Raw genomic sequence first — 19,065 nt, 5'->3', positions numbered from 1 at the left:
CTGCAGAAACAGCTTTTTATGTGGAATATAATGCAAGTATTGTGTTACACAGTACAGTAACAAATAGGGTATAGTTGTAATGATATAGCAGATAAAGTGTCTGGAAGTACTTACCTGAGGGAAACTCAATCTTATTTTACTTCAGGGCCTGAGGGTTATAAACACAGTGTATGGTCTTGAAACTTAAATATTAGAGGAATCACTTTATTGGGGGGAGGAGAAGGTAGTGTTTCTTATTACAGGCAAATAAAATCTCTGTGCCCAAATACACAGCAGAAATAGTCCAAATTCCTTCAGGTGGTGTCTCAGCTTGACTCTGTTTTTTCACAACAGGCTCACAAAGTCCAAGAGAAGTAAAATAATGCCACTTGTGATCTTGGAAGGGCAGCAGCCTGGACAGGCATGGGATGCAGTGGCAAGGCACACAGTAAGGGCTGGATTGTATTGTCTGCTGTGGGGGGCATGGAGATGGATGGGGATGGAGCAAGGGGTCTCTAGGTCCCACCTAGCAGCCTGTATCAGAGCCACTGCACCAGTGGAGACACCCCCACAGCTTTAAAAAGCCCACTTCAATGTGTGAGTGCAGATTAAGCACAACACAGAGCAGCAAGGGTAACTATTGTTACAAATAAAGAAGATACAGGATAAAGGATACAGACTCACAATGACTTGAATCATTTCATTATTTATATTCACCCTTGAGTTGCTTTGGACCTGTTCTGTCCATTTCTGTCCCGGACATTGCTGGGGCATGGTTCAAGGCTAACTAATGCACCAGTGACTGCTTCTGAGAAGTGCTGTGGGCAGGGCTGTGCTGCTTGGGGTGGTGGGATGTACCAGACAGGCAGATGTGAGCAAAGATTTTTGGGTAGATGGTCGGACTTGGTGATCTTAAAAGTCACCTCCAACCTTGGCAATTCTAAGATCTTACAACTGTTTGTCCATCAGCCACAGAAACCTCACCAGTCTGGCTTATTTAAAAACAGGAATGAACCCGAGTGCCATATTTTCCCTCTCGTGTATCGATTGAGACTTTGTATGATAGGAAGAAAAAGTAAAACAAATGTGAAAGTGCACTAGCTGTTATACCTATTTAAAGTCTGAAAAGAAGCAGAAAGGCGCTGCTTACTTACTTGGATATTTTCAGAACACCTCTGCAACTGCATGCACTTAGTGAGACTGAGAGCCTGGGAGAAAACCCTGCTGGGATTTCTCTGGCTTTCAGAGTCTGTGAGTCAGGCCCTGGGTTATTTCAGGGTGGCATGTGTCTCGTGGCCCAACTGGAGCTGCTGTCTTTTCCTTCACAGAACAGAATCATAGAATGGCTTGGGGTCTAAGGGACTTTAAAGATCATTTAGTTCCAAACCCCTTGCCATGAGCAGGAACACCTTCTAGTACACCCAGCTGTTCAGAGCTCCATCCAACAAAGCCTTGAACACTGCCAAGCTGTGGATGTCCTGCCCCACTGGGAAGGACATCCACAGCTTCTCTGAAAAATGTGTGCCAGTTCCTCACCATCCTCAGGGGAAAGAATTTCTGATCAAAGCACATAACTCAGTAAAAACACACTCAGTCTTGCAGGGGAAATTGTGCCTGGGTAGGTTGACAGGCCAGTCAGGACATCTTTGGTCCAGCATCAATTGTACCAACCTTCTCCAGTTCTGGATGCTATCTGCAGAGACATATAAGAAAGCATTTTGCTGGAAACAGAACCCTTAGTGCTTGAAACTTGGCCACCTGTACAGAAGCTAAGCAGAATCAGCAGCTATTTTTCAGAGCACAAGGTATATATATAATATCATTGTGCAAATGACATATAGTTTGGAATGATTCTCACTGTTTTGCAATCCCTTGTGTAAATATTCCTTTAGAGGCAGATACAGGAACATCCCAAATAGAAAAAGATGTGTTGGAGGATTGCATAGGAAGCCCAGCCAGGCGGAGTTGCATAGAAAACTTTGCCTGGGCACTGTCTAACCAGGATCTCCTGAAAACATTTGGAAGAGTGCACTGGCTGTGCATTTACCAGCCTCACCTGAAACAAGGATCTAGCATGTTGACCAGCTTTGATAAAAACAACAAAGCAGCCTCAAGGTAACTTGTATATACATGTGACACAACTTCAGGACACTAAGTGACTCCTGTCTTTGGGTTATGTAACACTGCCAAGTTGTTTGCTGTCATTCCAGATCTCTTAAAAGGGAGGGAGAATTTTGGCAAAATGCACTAGTAGAAGAGCAAGCTGTGGGGGCCAGAGTATTGGTGTATGTGGGGTGAAGAGATAGCACAAAGTACCAGCAATGATTTGCAGAGCTATGAGGATGGGACTGACTGCGCTTAGTTTTCCAAATATTATCTTTGTCATCACAAAATCACAGAATTAGTTTAGATTAGACTTAGTTTAGGTTTATTATTAATTAAGATTAGTTTACATCAGAATGTGTCCATGTGGGTTTTAATGTCTCCAGAGAGGGAGAGTCCGCAATGTCCTTAGGCAGCCTATTCCAGTGTTCTGCCACCCTCAGTGTAAAGAAGTTCTTCCTCATGTTGAGATGAAACTTCTTGTATTTTACTTTATGGCCATTGCCCCTTGTCCTATCACTGGTCACCAATGAAAATAGTCTGGCACGGTCATCTTGGCACCAATGTCTATGAGGTATTTATAGGTGTTGGTGAGATCCCCTCTCAGTCTTCTCCAAACTAAACAGGCCCAGGTCCCCCAGTCTCTCCTCATGAAAGAGATGCTCCAGACCCCTCATCATCTTTGTGCCCCTCTCCAGTAGCTCCTTGTCTTTCCTGTACTGAGGAGCCCAGAACTGGACAGGGCTCTCCAGATGTGGCCTCACTAGGGCTGAGCAGAGGGGCAGGATCACCTCCCTCAACCTGCTGGCCACTGTTCCTGCTGCACCCCAGGATACCATTGGCACTCCTGGCCACAGGGGCACTGCCCGCTCATGGTCAACTTGTCTTCACCAAGACTTCCACATCTTTCTGCAGAGGTGCTCTCTAATGTGTCAGACTCCAGCCTGTACTGGCACTTGGGATTATTCCTCCCCAGATGCAGTACAACTGACTTTTCTCAGAGAGCAAGACATTTCTCAGGACCCTGAAATTTGGACTCATTCCCATGCGTTTTGGAGCTCTTAGCATTCTTGAAGAGCTTTCTGCTTCCTCTGCCAATCATGTGGGTCATTTGTCACCTAGGCTGGGCTGGAGAAAGGCTGGGGCATCAAGGCAGGATAGGTGCTCAACTTTGAGAGAGTGCACTTACATAAATGTCTTTAGCAGACTGTGTCTTTCTGTGAGAAGTTAATTGCATCTTGGTCTAGCAGAAAATAATGTGACATTTTGTTTCTCTGTTATATGATACTTAGTATGTTACATAAGTGAAGAAAACTGGTGAATAAATATGGCATCTCCTTTAGTCCAATTCCTCATTTAAATTTTTGCAAAGACTAGTCAACCACCATAAATGTTTCAGACAACTGAGAAGTCACTAGCTAAGGTACTAAGTATCCAGTGAAATAGGTGTTTCTCACTTTGAGTAATTTTACGGTTTGAAATGTGAGGATTTCTACATCTGGTAGGATTAAGAAAAATATATGTAACACAACTGTAAGGATCCTTAATATCTGTGTAATTACCTGATGGAATCTTTTAATCCTGTTAACTCTTGGCATCTTTGCAATGAAGCAATGTTAGATGTACTAATGCCTTAGAAAGACTACAAAAAAGATAGGATAACTTACCTAAATGGAATATGATGTCATGAATGGATTGAAGCTAATAAGACACAAAATGAAACATACTGAAAGAGCACAGAAAGGGAAATTCTATTATCTATCATCTTTTCTCACTGCTTTCTTTAAATGCTGTGTTTTATATTCTAGATTGAATATGAATTCAAGTGTTAAATAGGATTCCTTGTTTGAGATTTGTTATTCATCATATAAAGGTTGTTCTATCCAGAAACAATTGCAATGTGACTTTCAACATTTGTTTCCTAATGTATTTTTCTATCAACACTTGAGTACTGCCCTTAGGCAAAACACAGATGGAAAGAAGTGAATGCATCAAAATAAGACAATTTAAACATGTGACAGAAATATGAAGAGAGTATAAACTCATTCTTATGAGCCTCTTAGGATATTGTTTCATTTTGAAATGAAATATGAAATATGGTTTCATTTTGAAATGAAAAAATATCCATGAGAAAAGTTCTGTGTAATTAAATATATTAAAAGTTTTGGGCCATTTTTAATTTAAAAAAATAGAAAAAAAGTCAGAAATTGTTGAATCAGAAAATATCAAACCAGTCGCTTAGCAGATTCTTCAAACAATTCTTAGCAGAATTTCCTCTCTTGATTACTAATGAAAGTTTTAAGAAAGCCCAAAATTTTCATGAAACCTTCTAGTTTTGACAGACCTTCATTTTTCCCATGGCAGATGTGTCTGCTCATATTTCCTTTAAAGCCCCAACCTGCACAAGGATCCACAGAGAGAAGCATATTATTATTTTGTTATTTGATTTCAGGTAGCAGATAAATCAGGCAACTTACTATCTTTATAATAAGTTGGTCTTTTATTGGTCTGAACATGGCTGGGCCACAGGTTCCACATATCTGTTGTAGTCAGTAACTAAGCAAACTTTTCTCTGAACATGAGATAAACATTAGGCTCAATTTTTTTTTTAATTTTTTTTTTTCTCCAGGCAGCACAGAGCAGTTATCCGAGTGCTGACTTAGTGCTATAATCAACTCTGGTCTGGAGGAATGAGAGCATTTTCATTCCATACTTGTTCTCTCCAATGAAGTTATTGAAAAGGCATGAAATAGTGACTGTGAGCACTCTCCAAAACTTGAACAAACATCACCAGGTTTTATTTCCTGCACTCCAGAGACAGCATGCCTGTGAGCCAACAGACAATAATGGCATTAGATCATTTCTAGGCAGAAACAGGCTTCAAGGAAGGACTTCAATGTAAATTCAATGCTTCTAGCTATCAGTCCTTAAGCCACACAGCCACTGGTATCTGGATCTGCTTTGCAACTTCACTTGATTTTGCAGAGAAGGACTCAGACCTCTCATCCTTCTAAAGTCCAGATGTGTTTAAAATAGAAAAATCAAAATAAGATCCTTTGTGGGTATGAAATAATTCTACCCAGATTTCCAAGGTATTTTGGTCATTCTTTTCCCTACTTACACTGTTGGCCAATATTTTACTTCCCTTTTTTCACTAGTCCAACAGCTGCTGGGGACCCAAAGGAGGTGAAAATACAGAATACCCAGGAGAATGCCAGTAAAGCTGGCAGCAGAATGCCTGGAATATGAAGGCATAGCGAGGTAGAAATGCTGGAAGTTGATGCTAGGTGAATTCCAAGTAAAAATAGGCTGAAAAGCTTTAACAAAATTGAGCAGAAAGAAGTGAGTTCCACACAGGAGAAATGCACACACTTGTGGGAGATGCTTGTTGGGAAGCAGAGTAAGGGAAGACCTACCTCTGCTCCCTACTCAAAGAGCCACTTGCTGTGTAAGTTTAAGGAAACAGTTTCTCTGCTCACCTCAGAGCATTTACCTCACAGAGACTCTGCTTCCCACCTGCCAGCTGCTGGGGATGGCTTACAGCCCCTCCTGAGGACTAACCATAGCACAGACAGCGTGCTGGCCCTGCAGCAGGGCTCAGGGCTGGGCTGCCCACAGAAGGATGGTGGCTACCCATGCAAAGACAGGCAGCTAAAAAACTCCATGACCTGGATGCAAATGCAGGATTTTAGTTTGGAGTTTTGTATCCTTCTGCAAGAGCTTTTCTCTGACTCCAGTAAGGCTAAAATAGAAAACTGCTAGGTTGAGCTACAATAAAAAAAGTGATGGGATTTTAAACTACTGAAGTCTCGTTTCATAAGGGGATAAGCATCTTATTATGCACTTTCACCCAGCTGTGGAAAATCAGATTAACTAATAGCCATGTAGCATGGAACTATCATTACACACAAGACCATGAAATGCATTTTTTACAGTCAAAGACAACAACTTTCATGCATGTATTTAATACCTCTTACCCTGCTGAATTTACAAAATATAGGATTTTTTCGTATTATTCCCAGCGTTTACTTATTGGTTACTCCTCTTGAGATTAATTTTTACGAACATATATTGCACATTTCTATTAGAATTCATATGTGTGATTCCTCAGACTCAGCTGATTTGAATGAATTCCATAGGAGACAAACTATTACATGCACTGACCCAGACAGGGGGCATCCACCATGCATGCTGGTGAAATGTATGGATATCCAATAGATATTTTACTGTTATAATTGAAGTGCATATGAAAAAATGCCTATGAATCTGGAGGAAGAAAGATGGGAAATATGTCTCTATCAGTACTGCAAGAGTCCACCCACTTTTGACGAGGTTACTGCTATGTTCTGAGTGAACTGGAAAAACTGGGTAATACTCAAAATACATTTGTTCACAGGCTTGTAGAATCATTAGGAAAAATTAAAAACTATACAAGTGCCAAGGAGTAGCTCAGCATGTACAAATAACAGACAACTTGCCCAACTGGGGGTATTGGCAGAGGAGTTGAACAAGATCTGGAAGCAAAAATCTGTCTTTTCTGTAACTTTCTCCTGTATTTAGTACCACTGCTATTGCCATAACATCCATGTGGCTCTGCTATGTTTGGGTAAAGCTGATACTAGCACTGCCCAGTTTTTCCTGAAGAGAAAAGGAGGCCTGTCCTGTTGCACAAGAAGTTTCACAGGACAAGGCAAGCATGGGCACACAGGTGGGAAGAAGCAAAAGCAGAGAATGGATTTTATAACTGGCAACCCTCTTTCCATTATCTTTTGCCACGACTGTCCCTGTAACATTAAAATAACACCATTGCTGACAAGTAGTACAGGCAAAGTTAATGCTGCACTATCAACACCGGACTACAGACTTTGAAAAAGACATGTTTTGTCACAGCTTCTTGGAGACTAGCTAGCCTGTGACAGGCTAATGAGTGTGTGAAACCATACTCACCCCCTTTTTGCATTGGCTGTGGGACTTCTCAGTCTTGCTTGTATTTCCTTCAAGGCTTTTCCAGCTCAGTGTAAGATAGTTCACAATCTCTGCAAATATATGGGGAAGGGATTTTTCCAGAGTCCAAATAGCAATTATAAGCTTTTCAGAGCTCATGGAGATGTTTTGACTTCCCCTGAAGCATGAGAGATCAAGTACAGGCAGCAATGGGAATGCAGAAGGGGCACACATGCTTTAGGATAATATTGAAGTTTCTCAGCCTGAACCCTCACTTCTTGCTCATCAGATTAATATTGATCCACAAATTGGGGTTAGGAAGGAATTTTCATTTTGAGAGAGGTTCTGTGGGGGATAAGGGGTTGCCTGAAATTTCTCATGCTGGAGTTCTTTTCCCATATCTCTTGGATTTGTAGATATAGGGACTCTCGGCCTACTCTAGTCTTTGCTTGTAGCTTTGATTGTTAAACTACCTGAAGACTGAAATTTTCTACTTTAATCAGTCTTTGATCCTAAAGAATAGATACATATTTGTGACAACCTCTAGCTTATGTACTCGCAGAAGTTAGACTCGTCGATCTAACAAATCCTTTTGGAGCAAAATTCCAGTCAGATCTATTTTAGGGGTTTCTGTTCCATTCCTGTGTGAAGTTAGAGCCCCTGAAACATTGTATTCCAAATTATGTTTCTGTTGAGTGTGTATAGCCAGCAGTTACACAGGCTGGACTGTCCCCATCATCACAGAGAAGGGGCTCCACTTACAGGTGTTCCCTGTGGATTAGAAAGAGGCTGAGCCAGCATCTGCCACTTTCTGAAGGCCTGGGGGAGCAATAAGGACATCTCACTCACCCCTGGACTTTGGCTCTGCTCTGGACATTACTCTTGCTTTCTCCTTCTGCTCCTCTGGTGCCTTCCAGGCTGCAAATTGTACTGCCTTGCTCTCTTTCCACAGATTAGTTTTCTATAACCTGACTAGAAGGATGAATTTCAAACCAACTGTTTTGTCTGTGTCCATGAATGGATCTCAAAACCTTCCAGTGCACATACAGAATGAAAAGACTTACAGACTTGCCTCCATCCATTTGTTTCCTAAAGGAAAGATTGTCTGCTGTGTAATCACAAATGCTGTGGACTGATTTCTTCTTTCTTGACATCACCCTACATTTATAGCTGTACTTCTCTGTTTGGTTTTACAAATTCCTGAGGGGTGCCCAACTAAAGAAGCCCCGCTTTACTCCAGGAACAGCTCAAACTGTTGGCAGAGTGGAATGTTCACTGGTCTTAGGGATGTTCTTTTACAAATATGCAGCACTCAGCAACCTATTCAAGCTCATTGCAATTACTTCCATGAAGCATCACCAGGGGACAATGAAGAGAGTTAAATACCAGTTTGATATTTGGCATGGGAGTTTAATTTTAAGCTCAGCCCTGGTCACTGGTGGTTAAAAAGATCTAGCTGAAGGAACAATGATATAATGGTTTTCATTGTGACACTGGCAGGCCATTTGTAAAATATGGATGATGATAATTCAACCTTTGTAATGAAACACGGATCTTTGCATAGAATGCAAATTTTATATGCACAAGGTATTTTTACTACTAAGATACAGGTTTGTCAAATGTAGGAACAGACTGTTGGAGGTTAAGATTTTAATTTTTTCTTGTTTCTTTCTCTCAGGGAAATTTCTCCTGTGTGTTGCCTAAGAGATGGGAATGATGGATATGATGGATACTTAAGAGAGATAAAAGATGTGGCCAAGATGCAGCTGTCTGCAGTCACTTAGCCGGTTTTGGCTTTCTTTTACTCTTGGGAAATGCAGAGATATGGTGACATTTTGGCTGAGGGGTAAGGGGCTGGGCTCAGCTCTCTCTCTCTCAGGATCAGAGGTGAGACAGTTGTGGTCTTGGTGCCGGGCTGCTGCTGTTGTTGCTGCAGGGAGAATTTGCTGCCATGGCGGAGTTCAGCCCTTTACTGCTTCTCCTACCATGGGTGATCCTTTGCTTGTAAGAGCAGCCATTGAACTGGGACTTGTTCAACACCCGCTCTCACTGGAAAGGACCCTCACCATCTGCTGGGCTGCCTGAGGAGAAAACCCGGGACCCCAACCCTTTCCCCAGCGCTGAGGGAGTCTCTGGGCCGGGTGTGGAAGTCTGGCTGCTGCTCTCTGCCACTGCTTCAGGCTTCTCCTGCTACACTTTAACCCGGCACCCTGTGGGCTCCAGAGCTTTTGCTACACTTTGTTTGACACTCCAGGTGTACCCGCCTCTGCTGTTCCATCTTGCTGTTTCTGAGGTTCCTGCTGCAGCCCATTTCACCCTGCAGAGAGGCAGCAGGACCAGCTGCTGCCCGGGCGCTTGCAGGGGACACCTCTTTTCCATTGCTCCCGCCATGGTCAGGGGGCTGAAGGCCGAACTGCGCCACAGCGCCCCCTGCAGGCGCGGGGGAATCATCGCACCCGCCCTGCCCGGCCGGGAGCCCGCAGCGCCCCTGGCGGCTGGGACCGGAACTGCACCAATGGGAAAGGCCTGTGGCCCTGAGAGGCGGTGAGTGGCTCTGGTGGGCTTGTTGCTGCTGCTGCTGTTGTTGTTTGCCTCGTTTCTTATATATATATATATATATATATATTTGTGTATATATATATATATATATATATTCTAGTAAAGAACTGCTATTCCATTTCCCATATCTTTGCCTGAAACCCAGAAATTTCCAAGTTACAATAATTAGGAGGGAAGGGAGTCATATTTTCCATTCCAAGGGAGGTTCCTGCCTTCCTTGGCAGGCACCTGTCCTTTAAACCAGGACGCAGACCATTCTTGTTTCCATGTGTGTTGATGGGGAATTGCTGATCTCCAGTGGCAGTAGGATGAGTGATTATGTTTTCAATGTGTTTGCTGTACAGGTGAAGTTAATGTGTGGCGTGAAAACACAAAGGCAATTCTCCTTGTCACAGACCTTGATTTTTGAAAAGTGAAAATAACAAATTATATTTGAAAAATGCACTACAAACAATGGCAAGACTGAACATTTTGCTAGTTGTTTTATTATGGTTTGTCATAAAATGAACAGAGAGGCAGAATAATGGGAATAGGCAATGATAAATTCTTCCTTCACAGTGTGGGATGCAGGAGTGTTTCTCCTGCTGGGACAAGACTCAGATGTGCATCATTTCCAGACAATCCTGGCTAGTTCTGCAGAGGAAACCCAGGCTCAAAGTCAAGAGGGAACTTCAAAATGTTCCAGAAGGGCCCCTGAGCAACCTCTCAGGGGACCAAAGCTGTGGAGGACACCTGCCATGTGATACAGGTCCTGCCAATATGACCAAAGGGAAGCTGCATTTGCATTGCTTGGGTTTGGCAAAAATTGCATATTGCTTGACTGAAAATATCATTATCTCAAATATAAAAGTATTAATGTTTGGAACGTTCCCAAGTGATCGTGCTTAATGACAAACTTTGGCAGTCTCTAGCAGACATAACATTTCAGCAGTGACCCTTGGCTGCTAGGATAGCATAATGAAAGAAACAAAAGGTTTTGTGTGATTTTTCTTGAATCTCATGAAAAGATTAACTTTCTGTAAAGAAAAGGTGCAAAAAGCAGCTCATTCAGCAATTTCTTACCTGGAACCTTATTCTTTTCCCATGCAAGTAGGAAGCAAAACCCCACTGACTTATGAGGGAGCAGATGATGCACTAATTTCTCCAGGTCACAGGAACTCAGTGTCGCCAGCATGAAGGAAATGACAAGTTGTTGCTCATGCAAACAATCACATTTGGCCAAACAAGGGAAACAAGCTTACAAATTGTTGCAATGTCAGTGCAAATTATGGCAGTAATTAAAACCCATTTCCCATGATAAATCACTGCTGGAGATCCTTGTAAGAGTATCAGAGATAGGAAGGAATTTCACAGCCACTGAAATAAATTCTGTTTCTGCCTGGGTAAAAAATGACATTCTTCACAGACAGAGGAGTGAAGCATAGTCTTGGCAAGGAATAACTAAGAGATAAAGATATTATGAAGTAATCAGGCAGTAATGCTTCAAAGGAATACTAAAAAAAATACATTATTTCCTTTTTATTGGGATTAAATGCTTGTAATAACAGTATTGTTTTAACCTTGCCAATATGCTGTCAGTGTCAATTTTATTTAAAAGAAGGAAAAAAACAAAAGGCTATTATTACAAGGAATTCAAGCTGAAATGGTGAAACTTTATTGCTTATATGATTGCATTTAAAATTAAAGTCTGTATGTCAAATGAAATCCTGGCACACACTCATACATTTCATAGGATCTTTTGGGCTTGACATATGTACCCTGTGACAATAATATCATCAAATAATGGAAACTTTGTATATCTATGAGAAAGTAGCAATTTGGTAACAAATTTATATAGACTCGTTATAGATTGTCAGAAATAAGAATAATGGACATAGTACAAATCCAAACCAGATGTTCCATGAAAGAGTACGTCCTTCCAGCATTTTTTAAAGCTATAAATTATCTATCACACTACCAATAAAGTACTGTAGAGGTAAGGTCACTGACCCCAAAGCACTGACATTTAGTTCAGGAACCAACCCCTGCAGCTTAGCACTTCATCCAAATTTTCAGATGTGGAGGGGATCTCTTTTTTCCTTTTCTTGTGATGTTTTCCCACAGGCTAGTCTGCTTGCTGACGCTTCCATGATAATGTTCTTCACATTCCGTCAATTTCCATTTAGTAGCTCTACTACAGTAACAGGAAACTTTTAGATCATCTCCTCTGTGTATACATAGAGGTGCTGTGTATGCTCTGTGTCCTCATAAGCATTTACTTGGCTGGACCACTGGAAAATTTCCCTACTTTCAACTTGCTAAATGTTCTTAGTTCTTAGAGGGTAATGGTGCCGTAGGTCTGCTGGTCATATGTGAAGAATTGAGCTGTAAGGAATGGCTTTCTTTCAGCAGAATAAGGGGCACAGTGGCCTGAGGGACAGGCTTTTCATCCATGACCCAGGTCCATCAGGAGGCTGAACATCCACAAAAATGTTGCATCAATACCACACAAGAGGGAATGAGCAAAGTACCCAATCAAGAAAGGCAAGCAGAGCAAAAGATAATGACAATGGAAAAAAAAAAAAAAAGGGGGGGGGGAACAGAAAAGGAGATGAAAAGAGACTGCAAAAGTCTGAAAGTGATTTTTCCTTGTAAGCAAAAGAGGCTGTGGTAATTTTGTTACCATTGCTTTTCATTTTTCCTCATCTTGCTACTTCTCATTCTGGCCAAATCCACCTGTGACAGATTACAGATTGCATTCTCAGGTGGGGTAAGTCAGCGCAGCTCCATTGGGCCCAGATGGCAACGCTGCTCCCCATAGGTGTTATTACTCTGCCTGATGCCTGTAGTGGGGTCAGCCAGCTCCAAAACACAGAAACTGAGAAATAGAAACTGCTTGCTTCTCCTTACCCTGATTTTAAAATGTCCTGCTTTCTAAATACTTCAGTCTTGCTGTTAAAATAACCCTAACTGCTTCCCATTTCAAATATTTCTGCATTATGTGTTGCCCTGGAACAGCACTGGGCAAACAGGCTGTGGGCTGAACACGAAACATAAGCAGAGAAGCGGAGAGGGGAACACCCAGAAAAATATTGCTTTGAGATTCTGCAGTTAAAGAGACTTTTCTGCGCCTCATGTGGTATCAGTCCCCTCCCTCTCTTCAGGCTTCTTAGTTTACCAATAAACCAGATGACCTACACTATAAGACGTTCCTTGCATATGAAATTTGCAGAAGAGCAGCCCACAAGACAGCAATTTCCCATTCTGTTCTTACATTTTTTATAAACTAGAAGCAGCTATTTGTCCATGGAAACATGGATTTACAATTCTCACTCAAGTACTGGTCCAGCACTGTAAGTGAAAGCCCCTCCACTTCAAAAGCAGCTGTCAATTTGTATCTAAATGTGCATTCATTCCTGCTAGACACAGCAAAGCTGTCAACACCATCCAGTTAGTTATTTATTCACAAGTTATATATACATATATAGCATGGTAATAAGTGGTCGTTTGCAGGCATTACTTGTTTTTTTTCCTCCTGACTATTATTGCACATAATCTTCCCAGTTTGCATTCCAGGTCAGGAATGCTCCCTGGGTTACCTGGGGAATGGTTCTCCAGCTCAATAACAGGATCATCACTCATATGCAAAAGGCTCTGAAGAGATTTTGCCATTCCTTTATTTTTCCCTTTTGATTAATACAATGTATGGAAGGTTTGTTTGGGGCAACTGTAACTCTGTCAGAGAGGTACCTCTTGAGAACCTTGGAAGCTGAACAAGTTCAACTTTGTTTCTTACTCCTGAAATCCAAATATTCACAAAGGAACTATTTGCACAGTTATGATACCCATCTGTACATTTTTCTTTCTTTAGGTGAGGATGAAGAAACTTAGATGTGAGGGGCTGAAGAGAAGGTCAGAGGCAGAGACAGTGAAGAGGACTGAGATGAATAAAGGCTCATCTACCCTGCACACTGAACCCCTTCATGTAAACTTGGCACATGTTTGCTCCTATTGTGAGAATTTTTCATCTTGACAAAATGGTAGAAACGGGGATTAGTGTAATATATTTATTTCTACCACATTACTTTAACCTTTCTTTCTTTCTTTCTTTCTTTCTTTCTTTCTTTCTTTCTTTCTTTCTTTCTTTCTTTCTTTCTTTCTTTCTTTCTTTCTTTCTTTCTTTCTTTCTTTCTTTCTTTCTTTCTTTCTTTCTTTCTTTCTTTCTTTCTTTCTTTCTTTCTTTCTTTCTTTCTTTCTTTCTTTCTTTCTTTCTTTCTTTCTTTCTTTCTTGTCTTTCTTTCTTTTCTTTCTTTTCTTTCTTTCTCTCTCTCTCCCTCCCTCCCTCCCTCCCTTCCCTCCCTTCCTCCCTTCCTCTCTCTCTTTCTCCCTTCCCTTCCCTTCCCTTCCCTTCCCTTCCCTTCCCTTCCCTTCCCTTCCCTTCCCTTCCCTTCCCTTCCCTTCCCTTCCCTTCCCTTCCCTTCCCTTCCCTTCCCTTCCCTTCCCTTCCCTTCCCTTCCCTTCCCTTCCCTTCCCTTCCCTTCCCTTCCCTTCCCTTCCCTTCCCTTCCCTTCCCTTCCCTTCCCTTCCCCTCTTATGCTATGAATACAGATCCTCTGTAACTATTTTTCTGAAGAAAAGTATCTTCTATTTCTGTTACAGCTAGGGATTTCCCCTCTGTTTCATAATAGAATTAAATTCAGGTGGCTTAGTATAGTTTGATTTAGTTTGATTTGGGCTGGCATGGAAGCATTAGGATCATCTCAGGATTTTGTAATTCAGATGACAGAGATCAGCAGACATGCCTAAAGCCTTTCAACAAATTTTGAGGGAACTGCAAATTTGGCAGTTTTGACACACACAAGCCAGTATGTCTGCATTTTTCTTGACCAGTGGTCTCACAGTTGGTGGTGAGGAGTGCTTACAGCTCTCAGCACAGTGAGATCAGTAGGAACTCAGCACCTCTGTAGTAAGGCCACAAGGAGACAGACACTCAAATCCTGCTGCTTGCCCAGAGATTTGCTGATGATAAGTTACAGGCAAACAGCTCATACATCCTAACACATAGAAAATTTTATATAAATAAAACAGACCCATATACAGTGAAAATGTTGATGAATAATTTTTGACAATTGCAGCTCTTTCATGCTTGTTTTAGGTTTCAGTGGAGTTGCCAAAAATTCAGTCTTCACAGGAATTCATGGGAACATTTTCCTTGGTTTTGATCTGCGTGAGTTTCAGCCCGGTAAACTTATGAATACAGCAAAAATCACAGAATGAACCTTATTCAGAGCCCTTGAAGTCCATTTGTTTTCCAAACTGAAACTGACCCAAGTTGGAAATGTCGTAAATATTTCGGCTAGAAAATAACCTAGGTTCTTCTCAAAGCTTCCAGAGTCTAGGAGAATATTTTGATCATTGTGACCAATTTGTTATGTGTGTTAACAAAATTTGTAGTCTAAAGGTTACAAAATAGTGTTAAGGTTTCATGAAACAAGTTCTCTAACCCAATAAAGGAACTGAGCTTCTCAGGAACGGTCTTCTGAACTGTTTTGGCAATCTAGGAATGGAATAATTATTAATTTCTTAAGTAAAACTCCTACACTCAACAACTTCTGTGTCATGAGGAACGCCTGAGTAATTATCTTTCACTCAGATACATGCCATTAAAGTTTTAAAAATTTGACAAGTTACAGCATTTCTGTAGTTATTATAAAGATTTATCTTGAAGATGAGAAGATGCAACCATCCTGACTACCCAGAAAAAATTATTTAAATCATTACTATTGGATATGGCAGTAGAGTATCTTTTAAATAAAATTGTAATAGCAAATCACCAGTTTGTCTGTATACAATGTAAGTGACCTATGAGTTCTGCAAAAAAAAAGTGTGTGTGTGTTTGTGTGTGTTATCAAAATCCTAAAGCAGATAACTGCAGTACCTGAATGGTTTCAATGGAATATTTCACTGATGAAAACACCCCATGAATTCTTTCTTATTAGACTTTGGAACGTTTACTTGGACATGACCTTTACTATATAGAGTGAAAACTGAATAAAAGATTGGAAACAAATGTTAATGGTAAACAGCAATATACCGAGCTGGAAAAAGTCTGCAGGGATTATAACTGATCCTGATTTTATTTAATTGCTTTATTTGCATGATAATACAATTTATATATATATATATATATATGTATGTATCTATGTGTGTGTGTACGTGTGTGTAAAGGGAGGTTGGTAATGCATTACCAGCTCTCCTGTCCCTCTTTCTCAAAGATCAGTTTTGTTTTGCCTGCCTGCATGGTGCTGACTTCTAACTACAATCTGCACCATGCATATGAAATAAATGGGACCTGGGAACTGTGAAACTTTATTTCCTTTCTGGTTGCTGTTTTTCTAGCCCCAGTGATTGCTTAGTCTTCCTCACATGTACATTTCTCCAAAGGGACTTTCAGGGTTAGAAATATGTGCAGGAAATAGCACAATTAGATTCAACTTAGGAAACAACACAAACATATATCTCAGGAAAAAAACATCCTAACTGCATAATCTTCATTAGGGGAATACTTGGAAGAACTTGTGTTTATAAAGATTTCAGGAAGATAATTGGTAACAAATCAGATGTGACTTAGATCTTGTTATAGCAAAGCTGCAGTTGGGTTTGTAAGCCATGTAGACAGGTGCTTTATCGGTTTTCAGCGAGATAGTTTTCCCTCTCAAGGTGCTGCAAGAGGCTTCCTTATGTGATTAGACATTCAGTGCATTTCTGGGTTCGTTGGTTTGTGAGTAAAGTCTCAATCTCAGTTATAAGCCACAAACATGGTTGGGGATATAAACTGTAAAGGCTCAGAGAAGCCTTTTAAATTCATATGTTTTTAGCAAAGCAAAGGCTACATATGATGGAGGGGGGCAGAGTCAGGGAAGGACATGTGAAGACACTTCAGGCACTTGTAGGGCTTACTACAAAGTCAGTTATTTTTTCAGCTTGGCCACCAGTCTTGGGATGATCCTCTCTCCTCTCATACCTGTCCTGACCTCCAGTGCTTTGTTTCCTCATCAAGAAGGTGATTGCAAAAATATTCAGGGTAAAGATGTGGAATAGAGATTTCTTGTGCCATTATGCCAGATTATGCCTGATTTACTTACACTGGAATGGGATTTCTCCTCATTGATCAATCTGGCGAGGGTTGGCCAGGAACTATGAATAAATGGTGGGAAAATCTTCACTGTACCAGGAGAAGAGTAACAAGCACAGGTGTACCAACAACACCCCAGAAAATTCCCGTGTCTTTTTATTTTTGCTGCCAAAATTGTTAGAAAACTTGTGCTCTGCTTCATGTAGCTGGGTTGGAAATAGCAGCAAACGTTACTTAAGTGCTACCTAGAATCAGATAAAACCACAGGATGAGCAGGGGCTGGGGCCAGAAGTGGAAAATCATTGGCAAAAGTATCCTAGCAGTGATGTCTCCTGAAATGATACCTGAAAGGATATTAATATCACTGTGCATTTCCAAAACAGACTAGAAATGACAATGACTACAAGAAAAGTAGATGCAATCAAAGACACGTTAAAGTTCATGTATGAAGATCTGTCCATTGAGAAATCCTGGTGATTAAGAGAAAAATACAAGAAAGGACCACTGCACTGTCATTTGAAAGAACTGTAATTTCAGATATTTTATTAATTTTCATGATGCTAATGGGAAAAATGTTGTAATACAGAAGGTTGCTAATGATGTATCACAGAATGGGCTGAATTGGAAGAGAGTCACAAGGATAATTGAGTCCAGCTCCCGGCCCTGCACAGCACCATACCCAAGAATCACACCATGTGCCCAAGAGCATTGTTCAAATGCATCCTGAACTCTCTCAGGCTTGTTGCTGCAACCACTTCTCTATGTGTTTTATCTTCTGGTCAAACCCAGAGCTAGACAGCACTGAAAATTTCCTAACACCTAATTCTCTTTCTGCACTTCATGTTTTCACTGTCATGATCTAACAGAAAAGGAGTCCCCACATGGATATTAGGGCTGGACTGAGTCTCTCTAACATCCTTGGACAGGCCAGAAGTCTTTTTCCAGCTCACATGCTGAGGCTGTGATCTGACATGGAGAGATGTTCCAGGAGTTGCTCTGCAGAGTCAGTGCCTGTTCTCTTGTAACCCTGAGGTCCTTGAGACAACAGCTGGGAGCAGATAGCATTTTGCTATCTGCATTTGTATGTATTATGCTATTCTAACCAGAATAACACCTGGAGGGTTCAGTCAGGGTGAGTTAAGAGTTATACGAACATGTAAAACAGACAGGCAAATGTTAGGCAAAAAGAATTATCATTGTTCCCATTTTCAGGGGAAAACTAGGAACCAAAACCTCATTTTCAAGGAAGATGAGGGAGTTTTGCACATGGTCTGCATAGTTTCTGTAGACTCCTTTGAAATTCCAGGTAAAGAGATGTTTTAGATTTCAGGGTTGACTTCATCTGAAGGCAGCTGAAGATGCAAGAAAATAGGTTAGAAAATAGGCCGGTAGCAGTCTGCCTGAGTTACACAGGAACTCTGAATAATGCTATGCATGTGTATCAATAGGCATTTGAACTGGGGTGTGTTTGTTGTGTTGCTTGTGTAGAGCACAGCATACTTCCTTGGAGAAACTTAATCCTGCACATTTAAAACATTTGCAGCATCTCTTTGCAATCTCTGAAAGATTGAACTGCTTAAAATAAAGCATTGCAGTTATAAGAAATTACACTGCCAGTTAAACGGCACCATTTTCTTCTACTGACTCTGAGAATATGCATTCCTTCAACAGCCAGAGCAAATATGAGTTTCAAGGTGTTTAAACAAATGTACACTTCAGTTGAAAGAAGTTTGCAATAACTAGGTTCAATAAAAAATTCTAATTGTAGGCCTCAGGTTAAGTCCTGAAACACATTTTTTGGTCCCCATGTGTCTTGTTTCCAAGATGGCAGCACCTGGAAAAACATGCAGTTTGATTTTTGTGAGAGATGTGAGCTCTGATAGTCAGGACTGCATTGCACCAGCCTGTTTTAGAAGTGGTGGCAATGTTGCTGCAGTTTAAGTGGATGTCTTTTATACTAGGGAATAAGAATGTGTTGGAAACACACATAAGAAAAACATGGGTCATAAGTAGTTTCCATGCAATGAAGTTAAGACACCAACAGTCTCTTTCAATAGCCAAGCCAAAACTTTATTAATATTGTTACAGCAAAATGCTGTTGCTTTCTCTAAAATGGTTTTTGTCTATATGTCCCTGAAATTGCATATTTTGATTCCTTCAGGGAGAAAATGGGGAAAATGAACAGTGCTTCTTCAAACCTTCCCAAGTCTGCTGACATTCTTGTAGAAAAAATGAAATCCTTAAAGTAAATTGGAGTTTTAACAAGATTTTACCAATTTCCTTATGAAGGTTGCCTTTTCCTTCACATAATTTCCTGTGGTGAAAATAATCTCAGTGGTCCCTGAACTCTGCTTTCTCATCAGTTA

This window comes from Melospiza georgiana, chromosome 1 (genome assembly GCF_028018845.1).
Source record: "Melospiza georgiana isolate bMelGeo1 chromosome 1, bMelGeo1.pri, whole genome shotgun sequence".
In the NCBI taxonomy this organism is placed as follows: Eukaryota; Metazoa; Chordata; class Aves; order Passeriformes; family Passerellidae; genus Melospiza; species Melospiza georgiana.
The sequence above is the reverse complement of the archived record's forward strand: the minus strand, read 5'-3'. Positions refer to the sequence as shown.